Source organism: Vulpes lagopus, chromosome 2 (assembly GCF_018345385.1).
Source record: "Vulpes lagopus strain Blue_001 chromosome 2, ASM1834538v1, whole genome shotgun sequence".
NCBI classification, from domain to species: Eukaryota; Metazoa; Chordata; class Mammalia; order Carnivora; family Canidae; genus Vulpes; species Vulpes lagopus.
The window spans coordinates 172,263,999-172,276,037 of record NC_054825.1 but is presented as its reverse complement, the minus strand read 5'-3'; the positions used below and the strand labels follow the sequence as shown (position 1 = coordinate 172,276,037).

The following is a 12,039-nucleotide window of genomic DNA, read 5'->3' as shown; positions in this document are numbered from 1 at the left end:
TGCCTGGCATTTATGTTTTGGTGTTTTCTTTGTTTATAATTTGCTTTATCCAAATATGTTCAAATGTCACTGCTCCTTCCTTTTGGTTTTGTTAAAATATTTTCTTCTTAGTTAGGCTTTTCCTAACTATTTCACTTAAAATTGCAATTCCCAGGGCATCTGGCTTCTCAGTCAGAATAGCATGCAACTCTTGGTCTCAGGGTTGTGAGTTCAAGCCCTACATTGGTGTAGAGACTACTTAAATAAAACTTTAAAAATGCAATTCCCTTGGGACTCATCCCATTTCCAAGCTTTATTTTTCTCTACAGAGCATAACTTTATCTAGAATACTACATATTTCATTGGCAACTTTCCCTGACTAGAATGTAAACTTGAGGAAAGGAAATTTTGGCCATTTTGTTCACTGATGCTTTTCTATAATAGAACCTGGCGCAGATAAAGGGCTCAATAGGTCACACTGAGCTGCTAAATGAAGGAATACAGTGTTTGACAGGAACAGGAAATAGGCACTCTCATAAATTTTTTGGTGGGAATGGAAAGTGATTCATCTTACGTGGATTGCAAATATTTATAAATAAGCTTTGGCCCGGTGCTTCTTAAAGGAATTTATTACAAAGATGCATGCACATCTATCCAAAGCTGAAATTTTGGTATCCCAGAATTATACAAACCTGAAAACAACCTAAATATTCATTAATATGGTGTTAAAATACGACATTTCCCCTACCACAAAATACCATACCGCTATACGAAGGAATAAGGAATATGTATTAATATGGGATGTCTCCTAAGAAATAATAGTGAGTAACAAGCAGGATGTTTTATAGTATACTAACATTTGTGAAAAACAAAGATGAGGGGCTTTATGTAAATAGATATGTTGGTATAAATATAGAATTACACAAAGTACATATAAACTGGTCACAGTCGATGCAAGTGGAGAAGAGAAATAGTTGAAAGGGAGACTTCTTTTTTCATTATAACCTTGGTCAAATATTTAAGATGAGTAAGATGGTTCCTTTAAAAACAATTGCAAAATTAAAAAAAAATTGACAGAATGGAGAGCTGGGGGAAAGCAGCAATGATTTCTAGGCTAATAACCTCAAGAGATGATGAAAGTTGCTGAAATATGACTGTGGGAAATAAGTGATAATGGGAAATGCAGATGTAAAAAATAAACATGAAGTTTTTAGCACCAGGAAGATAGAAAATGGAATGTAGTAAAACAGAAACTGCAGTGTGCAACAATAATAGTTTTGAAATACTGTTGATTTGTAAAGGACTGACAGTACATGTAGGCTATGACAATGAAGAGAATATGCCTCCCCCCCCCCTTTAGGATTACTTAAATAAAAGAGGGCACTGATACAGGGAGAATGATGACAGAAGGATTCACATCAACCAAGACTGAAGGATAGTAGGGCCTATAAAGGAAATCCTGAAAAACATTTCAGTGGTGTCAGCTCTCCCACTGAACACTTGGGTCCTGCCTTATCCCAGGCAAATCTGGCTGGTTCTCACTCACACACTTGGAGAGTATCTCTTTCACATTTCCTCTATTCACCACCCATGGGTCTCTCTTCTTGTTCCAAACTAAATATTTTACCTAGTTTGGTGATGTGATAGCCTATATCTAGGAAAGTGACATAAGATTGAATTTCAATTCACACCATCCCCAAAATCAGATGGAGCCTGGGTCTTTAAGGAAGTTACCACATAAAGAAGAACAAAGTAAATGACCTTTTACCTTAAAGGTTGAGCATATACAATCATATGGCAGAGGGCTTAAGAATACCTGAAACTTGTATCTCAAAGCTGAATATATTATGCCATGTAAAGTTTCTAAATATTTCAGAAATGGAAAAGAGACAGCATTTTACTTTTAAAAATTGGATTATAGAGGAGCTCTCCATGACTATTCTGGCTGTGTTGCTCTAGGTCTCCAGCATCACATCCCTGTGCAGCTTCCTCTGAACATCTTTTAATTGTGGTTGATACTTCTGGTTGAATTGAGCAATTACATCTACAATTACATCTCCAAACATTTGCTCTATCAATGACTCCAAGAGAACAGAAAAAAGTAAATGGGGGCAAGACAGTGGACAAAACAGGTACTCCTATATAGAGCAAAGTATACCTTGTTAAAATGTCGTACTGATTTGTTTTTCTATTCCAGAACAAATGGTTGGAACCTTAAGAGTTCATGTAAAAATAACAGGTTAGGGATCCCTGGGTGGCGCAGCGGTTTGGCGCCTGCCTTTGGCCCAGGGCGCGATCCTGGAGACCCAGGATCGAATCCCACATCGGGCTCCCGCTGCATGGAGCCTGCCTCCCTCTGCCTGTGTCTCTGCCTCTCTCTCTCTCTCTGTGTGTGACTATCATAAAAAAAATAATAATAAATTTAAAAAAAATAAAAATAAAAATAACAGGTTATTTATTGTATAAATTAAAATGTACCTTTCCCTCTTAAAATCGAAGTTCCAGGAAGATATACCCTTATTATCAGTGTGAAGAGGAAATAAGGCTTGCAGGATTCAGATTCCTCAGGCACCCATACTGAGATGACCCACATTCATGTGATCACACACATACTCATATCCATACCTGCAGGGATCCAGACGCTCTTGCCCTACCAGCTGTACACAATTACCTCAACCACACATCCCCATGATATGACCCTCCAGCCTCACAAAGCCACACATAATCTTCATTCTACCACTCTGTCACACTCACCAATTTTACCCACCTGCAGTTTTTCTTTCACTCAGCTGTCCTTTCCCCGAACCAGTCACACATATAATCTCACTACTGTCTTACACGGGACCTCCTCTGTCCACTTTCACATATATGACTGGGCTTGAAGATTCCTCTCTTTGAAACTCCCCAGGCTGATTTGGTCGCAGATGCTCAGGTCCACATTTGGGTTGGTTCTTCTGACAAGGTCCTCAACAGCCTGCCTCAAGAGCGTTTTTGTATTTCCAGGGAAAAACAGAATTCCGAGCACCCTCCAGGGCACTTAAAGTGAGACCAGGCCTCACCTCAGTGCCTAGAGGACGCAACTTACCTTGGCCTGGTCCATCTGGCCTTTGGGAAAGTCCAAGACTGCATTTCACAGGAGGGCCCAGTATATTGCAGTGAGTGGTCAAAGCCTGAGAGAGCCGCACTGGGGGCTATGTCAACGAAAAACTTTTCTAGGCAAGTCAAATAGGTAAGGAAGACTTTCTTAAAGACTGTGGCAATGGAGAAGAGAGGCTGAACTCAGCTCAGTATATAACAGTAGCTTGGATTTATAGCCAATGGGCAGGGTGAGGGAGTCAGTGAATAGAAATTACTAAGAGGAGCTTGGTTAAATATCAAGAGCAGGGGGGATTCTTGCTGAACTATAGTCAGCAGGTCAAGAATGAGACCTAGTCAAGAGGAAGGCTCAGAGGAGCCTGACCACAGTTTGGTCGAAGGACTCCTAGTTAGCTGACACTCGCGGGAACCTCCAGTGCGCGGCTCGGCCAGAAGGCGCAATTCTGGCTGGGTCCAGGCTCCCTGCCACGCACCAGTCGAGATACCCAGAAGACAGCTTTTTAACAATGTCCCTGCTACAGCTGTACTACATTTCCCAGAGGCCTCTAGGCTCAGTGCTCCCTCTCGCGAGAACTTTACCTTCTTCTGAGCAGTGGGCGGGATCTTCTGGCGGGTTGGGGCAAACGACCTCCGGGCGCCGTGGGAGCTGCCGCGTTCGACTCGTTCCAAGCTGACTAGAGGGGTGCTGACCCTCCCGAAGGAAGCATAGGTGAGGTGGTCGGGAACCCGGGGTTGGGGCCGGCCTGTCTGGAACCTCTGGCCTGTGCGGGCTGTGTGGGGGAGCCAGCGGAGCAGGGGAGATTGTGAAGAGGGCGTGTGTCTAAATGTGACTGTGTCTCGGTGTCAGTGAGAGCGTGTACGGAACTGTGAGGGCGGGGAGGAGGTCTGGATTTGCGGTTGTGATTGTTCAGGTGTGATGAGGTTTAATTGTGTGGCCGGGTGTTTGCTAGCGTAGCGTTCTTTGACCGCCGTTGTAAAACCGGGTGTCTTCTTGGTGCGTGTGTGTTTATGACCATTTGCTGAACCGTGAGTGCGGGACGCCTTGACTGTGAGGTCTGTGTGTTTACCCGTGGTGTTATGTATTTGTGATATCATTGGTGTAGGATCCGTGTCAGTTCGTTGTTGTCACTGTGTCCCCGTGAAGTGTGGCCGTGGGAATGTGAGTGTGTGGGGTGCCTATGACTGCGATTGTGACTGTGCCCGTTCCTGTGGTGTGTATGCCTGTGTGACCATGTGCAGCCGGTTGTGTTTAGGTTTGGGGTGCCTGCGTCCCCATGGTGCGAGTTTGTGGGACTCTGTGTCGGTACAGCACTGTAGTTGTGGGGCGCCTTTGTCTGCCTTTGTGACTCCAGCGCTCTGCTCCCAGGGGACCTCTGTGAGCTCAGGGACAGATTTCTGCCCAGAACTGCAGTGACCCTGCTCTTGTCTTGGTACAGGACGTCCTAGCCTTGCCTGACTTACATTTAAAGGTGGCGGGAGGTTGGTTGACCTGGGGTCCCAGAAGAACCTGATGTTTCCTGACTCCTTTCTTCTTCCCCAGCTCTGCTTTGCTTGCACAGAGGCTTCCAGAGTGGAGTGAAGAATGGCTGTGGAACATGTACAAGGCTCCAGCAAGGTAGTTTGTCATTTCCCCTTCTTTCCTGAAATCCCCTTTTCTTTGTCAAGACTTGACTTGCTTTTCTCCGCTTGAAAATTCTTGCCCGTTAGGTGACTTCATCCCTGGAATTTCCACTTTGATAAAATGTGATTGGCTGCAAACCCTAAGTCTTCAGGGCCACCTGATTTTCTCTTACTAATTTGTCAATGGTTTAATTTCCCTTTATGCTTCTTTTTTTTTTTTTTAATACTGTTTCTTCCTACTTGTAAAAGTAAAATGACTATTTAAAATAATTTCAAAAGTGTGTCTTTTGAAGAAAATTTCAATTCCCAGTTAAAGCCAATACTTTTTTGTATTTTCTGTTTTATGTACAAAATGTGATCCTGTTCTGTTTTATATAATAAAATGTGAATTTTGAAGATTGAATTCATTCAGCATTTACCATTATAGCCTGCATTTTTACACAAAATTGTATTCAAGTATTTTCCCACATGATTTAATATTTGAAACATTTTTAGAAGTGCATGTTTATTTGAATGCCTGTGGCTTTTTCCTCCCAAATTAGAAACAGAAATGGCATAACCTAGTCATATGTGCCATTTCACACATAATTATAAAGACTCACATAGGGAGTACCTAAGATATAAAATACAACCATTTCTAAAGAAACCTCTGATGTCCCATTAAGCAGTCACAAATAATTGTGTTCCTCTGGTGATGACCACTGTGATCATTTCTTTGCCTTTCATTAGAACTTTAGTGTATGAATTCCAAAATCATATAGGTTTAGTTTGTGTTTTCTATCTTTGTATGAATAGACATTCTTTTATGTCTTTTTTTAGTAAAAAATAAGACCTTCATTCATGTTTCCTCTAACTACAGTTCATTTTTTCCCCGCTCCTGTCCATATATTTTCTTGTATGATGGCATCACAATTTACTATTTATCCATTCTACCTTTCGTGGATACATGACTTGCTTCTAGTTTTTGGCTGTTACAAGCAATGTGACTATGAATATCTTGTGCACATATTTTGGCACATGTGTGTTTGCATTTCTTTAGCTGATATGCTAAAATTATGATTAAATTGCTGAGGGATGGAATTTGTACGTCTTCAGTTTTACTAGACCATGTCAAACTGTTCTCTAAAGATACTGTGCAAGTTTTTTACTTGTAAGAGTAGTTTGTAAAGGTTCTTTTTGTTCCACATCCATGCCAGCCCTTGGCATCGTCATACTTTTAAATTTTTGCCAATTTGGTGGATGTCTAATGTTATTAGTCACATATTTAATTGATATTTCCTTGATTAGCAATGAAACAACACAATTCTTGCCCAACCAGATGTCCTCTTTTATAAAATGCTTGTTCAAATGTTATTCCAATTTTTAATTGGTTTTTCTCTGATTAATGTGTGTGTGTATTTATCTTCTGAATAATGGTGACTAAATATTTTCTTCTGCTCTGGCTTGGTTTTTCATTCTGGTGACTTTTGATGAACAGAGGTTCGAGATTTAAATGTAATGAAATCTTTTTCAGTGGTTAGTGTTTGTTTAAGAAATTTTTTGCTACCTTGAGGTAGTGAAGATTTTCTTATGTTCTCTTCTGAAAGCTTTCTAGTCTTTGGCTTTAACGTATAGGTCTTTACACTACCAGGAATTGATTTCTGTAGGCAGTGATGTAATTTCATTTTATCCCCCATGTGGGTATCCGGTTGTTCCAGTATCATTTATTGAAAAGTTTATCTTTTTTACACTGATCTGCAGTGGCTATTTTAGTAAAAAATCAAGCAATCATATATATCTACATCTATTTCTGGACATTATATTCTGTTCCATTGCTCTGTTTTTCTCTCCTTGCAGCAATATCATGCTATCTTATTCACTGTGACTTTATAATATTTGGAGCAAGTCCTTTTACCTCTTGTTCCTGAAGAGTGTCTTCACTGTGTTCCTCTACATTTCCATATAAATTTTTTGAAATAGCTTGGTTTCATTCAAGCATCTTTTGTAATTTAGGTTGAATTGCATTGTATCTGTAATTGTGTGAGTAGAAATTTGGGATCCTTGTAATAACATAAACCTCTCGGTTGTTCTAGGTTTGGTAAGGTTTCTCAACAAGTTCTTGCTTATCTCCTGTAAATAATTCTAGGCCAATAGGAACCATATAACCCATTGTATTAGTGTTTTCCTTTTGCATTGATTGCCAGTAATGTAAGCACTTCAAATAATGATCAATCATAGTAAGTTTTGCCTGGGAATAATGATCAATCATAGTAATGAATTTTACCTATGACCATTGTGTATGATTAAATTTTTTTCCCTTAATTCTTAGCCCCCTCAAATACATTTTTGGAAGTGAGGATATAAAAGTTAGGTAGGGGATGCCTGACTGGCTCAGTCAGTGGAGAGTGCACCTCTTGATCTTGGGGTTGTGAGTTCAAGCCCCACTTTGGGTGTAGAAATTACTTAAAATCTTTTTAAAAATAGGTATAGCCTTAGATACAGATGTAGCTATCTATTGTCTAATATTTTTCTTTTAATAACATTCTGGTCCAGTCAGTTCTGCTTTTTATGGTACCTTTACTGTTCTCTCCTTATTATATTTCTTTTTTATTTGCCTTTTCCTCTTGCCTCTGCCCTCCATTGTCCTTTGTCAGGTGGTTTCTGCTTCTGCATCTTTGCCATTTATTCTCATTAACTGTTTAGTTTATTATTTATTTATTTATTTATTTATTTATTAAAAGTCAGTAATATGTTACTCTTGAGAATTTTACTTTTTTTAAAAAAGATTATTTATTTATTTATTTATTTATTTATTTATTTATTAATGAGAGACACACACACACACACAGAGAGGCAGAGACACAGGCAGAGGGAGAAGCAGGCTCCATGCAGGGAGCCTGAGGTGGGACTGGATCCCGGGTCTCCAGGATCACGCCCTGGGCTGAAGGCGGCGCTAAACTGCTGAGCCCCCCGGGCCGCCCAACTGTTTAGTTTAAATATTGGTTTCTTCAAAAAAAAAAAAAATCATCTCTCAGATTATTTTACCTATGCTAGTCTCTCTAACATGGTGTGAAAAGCATAGGTTCTAGTATCAAATGTGGCTTTTGAGCTTAGCTGCACCACCTGTAGCTGTTTATACTATAAATGAGAGGTTCTTATTCTCACTTAATGTTAAGAATGAAATAAGATATATGTAGAACACTTAGTACACATCAGAAGTTCAATAAATGTTAGCTCTCTTTCTCTGTTACTTCTCATTTTTGGGACCTCTATATCAATTACAGTATAAAGCACTCATCTAAAGGTCTTTGGTGATTCCCAAAAGAATTTTTTAAATTGAGGTGTAATTGACATGTAACATTATATTAATTTCATAAGTAGAAGATAATGAATTGATATTTGTGTATATTTTGAAATGACCCCACAGTAAGTCCATCACAATTAATATCCATCACCATTCATAATTTTTTCTTGTGATGAAGATTTTTAGGATTTAGTCTGTTAGCAACTTTCAAATATGCAATGCAGTATTATTAACTCCCCCTGACTTATTTGTTTTATAAATGGAAGTTTGTACCTTTTGAACCCCTTTATCCATTTCACACCCCCACTCCCAGTCTCTGGCAACTACAAGTCTGTTCTCTGTTTCTATGAGCTTGGTTTTTGTTTGCTTAAATTCCACATGTAAATGAAAGAATATGGTAGGTATTTGTTTTTGTCTGACTTACTTCACTTGGCGTAATGCCTTCAAGGTCTATCCAAGTTGTCACAGATGGCAAGATTTCATTCTTTTTTATGACTGAATAATATTCCAATAATCTTTATTCATTCATCATTGGTCATTCAGATTGTTGCTGTATCTTAGCTATTATAAACAGTGCTGCAGTGAACATGGGGGTGCATATATCTTTCTGAATTTGTGTTTTCATTTTCTTTGGAAATATACTCAGAAGGGGAATTGCTGGATAATATGGTAATCCTATTTTTAATTTTTTGAGGAACGTCCATACTGTTTTCCATAGTGGCTGCACCAATTTACATTCCTGTCAGCAGGGCACAAGGGTTCCCTTTTCTCCATGTCCTTCTCAACACATTATTTCTTGTCTTTTTGGTAATAGCCACTCTAATAGTCATAAGATGATATCTCATTGTAGTTTTGATTTGCATTTCTCTGATAGTAATGTTGAGCATCATTTCACGTACCTGTTGACCCTTATGTCCTTCTTTGGCGCAATATCTATTCAAAACCTCTGCCCATTTTTTTTTTCCTCTGCCCATTTTAAAAATAAGAATATTTATTTGCTGTTGAGTTGTATTCTTTATATATTTTAGATATTGTCATATACCCCCTTATCAGGTATATGATTTGTGAATATTCATTTCAGTAGGTTGCCTTTTTATTTTGTTGATGATTTCCATTGCTATTCAGAAGCTTTTAAGTTTGATATAGTGTATTTGTTTATTTTTGCTTTTTTGCCTTTGTGGAGTTATATCTAAAAAATCATATCTAAGACCAATGTCAAGTAGCTAACAGCCTCTGTTTTCTTCTAGTTGTTTTATGGTTTCAGGTTTTACATTCAAGTCTTTAATCCATTTTGAGTTATTTTTTTGTATGGTGTAAGATAATAATCTAGTTTTATTCTTTTGCATGTGGCTGTCTAGTTTTTTCAATACCATTTTTTAAAGAGACTGTCCTTTCCCTTTTGTGTATTTTTGGCTCCTTTGTTGAAATTAATTGACCATAGTTTATTTCTGGGTTTGTGGTGTGTATGTTTATTTCTAGGTATCTATTCTGTTCCACTGAATGTGTGTCTATTTTTATACTAATACCATACTATTTTGATTACAATATCAAAACAATAATATACTTTAAAATCAGGGAGCATGATATGTCCAGCCTTGTTCCCCAAAGGATCTTCTAGGCAAATTTTGCTCCCCAAATGCTTTGTAAATCATTGAGCACCAGGACTGTGTGTGTGTGTGTGTGTGTGTGTGTGTGTGTGTATATATATATATATATATATATATAATAGAACTTTTTTTTAAAAGATTTTATTTATTCATGAGAGACACACAAAGAGACACAGGCAGAGACACAGGCAGAGGGAGAAGCGGGCTCTGTGCAGGGAGCCTGATGTGGGACTCGATCCCAGGACTCTAGGATCATGCCCTGGGCCAAAGGCAGGTGCTAAACCGCTGAGCCACCCAGGGATCCCCTTATATAGATAACTTTTAATCCATTTTAGATTTGTTTTGCTGTGTATTGGGGATCTAAATTCAATTTTTTTCATTTACTCAGTATTGTTCCAGTATCTTTTATCCAGTAATAACTTATTTCCTTTTCCATTACTTTGCACTATTTACTTGGTATTATGTTATTTAAATAGGCTGTATTATCTATTAAATTTTTTAAGAATTTATGTCTCTGTGCTTGTTCCTGTGCCATGTTAGGTAATTTCCTTTTACAAGTTTTTGAATACCTGATCAAATATGTCACTTTTTTCTGATAATAGCTGTATTCTCTGTTCCTTTCATTACAAAATAATTCTTATTAATAACAAATTTAGAAAATACAGAGAAGCAGAAATAAAAGACAAAGGTCATCTGCAGTCCTATCAATTAAAGACTGCTGTCAAATTGTTAGAGCAAATGCTTAGAATTCTTTCTTTAATGTGATCATACTATGGCCACTGACTTGTACTCATCTTTATCATGCCAAAATACATAATGAACAGCTGTCATGTTTCTTCACATTTATATTCACCATGAGTTATAATGGTCTCATAGTGTTACCATTTTTTTTTAGATTTATTTATTTATTCATGAGAGACACACACAGAGAGAGATAGAGGCAGACACATGCAGAGATACAAGCAGGCTCCTCACAGGGAGCCCAATGCAGGACTGGATCCCAGATCCTGGGGTCATGACCTGGGCTGGAGGCAGCCAACTGCTGAGCCACCCAGGCATCCCTCGTGTTACCATTTTAATCAAGCCCTTCTGTGTTGAATATGGTTTGCTTACAAACTATTGCCTTTGTAAATAAGTATGTCCTTATCCTGAATGCTAGTGTTTTCCTTTTTTAAATTTTAGTTTTAGTTAAATCATAATTATATATTTTTTCTTATAATTTATATGTTATGGAGGGGCTCATGTGACCACAGTCCCCAATCCCAAGTGTCTATCCAAAGTACCCAAAGTTGTAAGTTAATTATTTATAACAAGTTTTGGCTCTTGGTGCAGTCAGAAAAAGGAGTTTAGAGACATCCAGGAAAGATGACTTACCCACGGCGGAATTTATGTGTCTATTTCTCAAATCATAAGTAGATTTTGAACATAAATGAAGAATGTAACACTTCCCTCCCCAACATTGGTATGCTTGTCGTATATGTTAAATCATTTTATAAAGTTGTGATATCTTAAAATGGTAAGACATAAAACGAAATTCTAATACAACTGTATTAGAGAATCAGGAGCAAAAAAGTAATAGGTTATCTGACGGTTCACTGGATGAAGTGTCTAACAGAGTACTTTTTATTAGAATTTTGTGGATTTACACAAAATAACTATAGCATAATAAGAGAGGGATAATTGATAAATAAAAATGGCATTTCTTGAGCTTTATTATGTTCAAGGCACTATATATATCTTAGAAACTGATAATTTTTTACCAATATTCTATAGAAGAGAAAACTAAGTTTTAGAGGGACAAATAATTTACCCAAAGACATAAGTGTTAGGTCTTAGATTTTAGGACCTGGATTGAAAGCTGAGTTTGTCAGACTTTAGAGCTAATGATCTTAACCAAGATAGTTTGGATTGAAATCTCCAGGAAAGATATAAAAAATAAAATTAGCTAACATATCATGGACAAAATGGAAGTTTATTCTCACTTAGGGAAAGGCAGTTTTCTTAAATGTTCTCAAACTTTTCTTTTCAGTTGTACTAAGAAAAGACAAGATTTGTCTTGCTAAATCGTGCTGTACATGTACTATGATTCTTAAACAACATATACACATACACATATATCTATATGCTATTTCATTTCAATAGCTGTGTGACTTTATCATACTTTACCCAATATATATATTTTGTGTATTTTTGGGTTTTCAACTATTTGCTCTTAATAAAAACTGTTGCTATGAACATTCTAGGATGTGTTTTTCCCAGGAGTGCAACTGCTGAATCATAGGAATATGTATATTAACCTAGATAATACTAAACAGTTTCAGAGTGGTTCTATGAGATTCTGTTTCAAAAAAGGTATGTTTATGTACTGCTTTACATCTTTGCCAATATTTGAAATCCTTACACTTTTTATCTATCTGACTTATGTATAGTGATCTGTCATTACAGTTTTAATTT

The 12,039-nt window shown here is 37.5% G+C and overlaps 1 protein-coding gene across 1 annotated transcript in view; it reads left to right on the top strand.

Moving 5' to 3' along the window:
• Positions 1–3,690: 3,690 nt before the first annotated feature.
• LOC121479219 (zinc finger protein 850-like) overlaps positions 3,691–12,039 on the top strand; it is a 46,985-nt gene continuing 38,636 nt past the window's right edge. Inside the window, exons 1-2 of the mRNA XM_041734687.1 lie at positions 3,691–3,784; positions 4,616–4,690. The gene's annotated coding sequence lies outside the window, so the exon portion shown is untranslated. The remainder of the gene's footprint in view (positions 3,785–4,615; positions 4,691–12,039) is intronic.